Source organism: Rutidosis leptorrhynchoides, chromosome 11, assembly GCF_046630445.1.
Source record: "Rutidosis leptorrhynchoides isolate AG116_Rl617_1_P2 chromosome 11, CSIRO_AGI_Rlap_v1, whole genome shotgun sequence".
NCBI classification, from domain to species: Eukaryota; Viridiplantae; Streptophyta; class Magnoliopsida; order Asterales; family Asteraceae; genus Rutidosis; species Rutidosis leptorrhynchoides.
Window position 1 is genome coordinate 242,207,928 of NC_092343.1, and position 1,420 is coordinate 242,209,347.

The window sequence follows — 1,420 nt, forward strand, 5'->3', positions numbered from 1 at the left end:
GTTAATATACTTAATGATATGTTTACTTATCATAATATCATGTTAACTATATATATAACCATATATATGTCATCATATAGTTTTTACAAGTTTTAACGTTCGTGAATCACCGGTCAACTTGGGTGGTCAATTGTCTATATGAAACATATTTCAATTAATCAAGTCTTAACAAGTTTGATTGCTTAACATGTTGGAAACATTTAATCATGTAAATATCAATCTCAATTAATATATATAAACATGGAAAAGTTCGGGTCACTACATAGACCCCCAAAAATACGATCTAAACTTGTCTAAGGCAAACACAACTGCTAGCAACTCTTTCTCGGTGGTGGTGTAATTGATTTAGGCATCCGAGAACGTCTTACTAGCATAATAAATCACTACCGGCTTCCTATCAACTCTCTGTCCCAAAACAGCCCCTGCTGCATAATCACTAGCATCGCACATTATTTCAAAAGGTTTGGTCCAATCGGGTGACTGTAAGATGGGTGCCTCGGTCAACTTTCGCTTAAGGGTGTTAAAAGCTTCTTTACATTGGTCATCAAAGTCAAATGGTGCGTCCTTTAGTAGTAAATTACATAATGGCTTAGAAATAACACTAAAGTCCTTGATAAACCTACGATAAAAACCCGCGTGTCCCAAAAACGATCTTACCCCCTTAACATTTGTCGGGTAAGGTAGAGTAGAAATAAGTTGAACCTTTGCCCTATCAACCTCAAATCCCCGTTCAGACACAATATGTCCCAAAACCACCCCTTCCCTAACCATGAAGTGACTCTTTTCCCAACTAAGAACTAGGTTGGTTTCGGTACATCTTTTCAAAACTTTTTCTAACATACTCAAACATGACTCAAAAGATTTGCCAAAAATCGAAAAGTCATCCATAAAAATCTCTAACGACTCACCTATTAATTCAGAAAAAATGCTCATCATACACCTTTGAAAAGTCGCGGGTGCATTACACAAACCAAAAGGCATACGCCTAAAGGCATAGGTTCCATATGGACAAGTAAAAGTCATTTTCTCCTGGTCATTAGGATGAATAGGTATTTGATTATAACCCGAATACCCATCCAAGAAACAATAAAATTTCTGACCTGACAGTTTTTCAATGATCTGATCAATAAATGGCAAAGGAAAGTGATCCTTTGAAGTTGCAGCGTTTAGCTTCCGATAATCAATGCACACCCTCCAACCCGTCACGGGACGAGTTGTGATCTTTTCACCTTCCTCAGTCTCCATCACCGTTATTCCTGCTTTCTTCGGCACTGTTTGTGTGGGACTCACCCACTGACTGTCAGAGATAGGGAAGATTATCCCTGCATCCAACCACTTAAGAACTTCCTTTTTCACCACCTCCTGCATATTTGGGTTTAACCTGCGTTGTGTATCGCAAGCAGGTTTAACCTCAGGATCC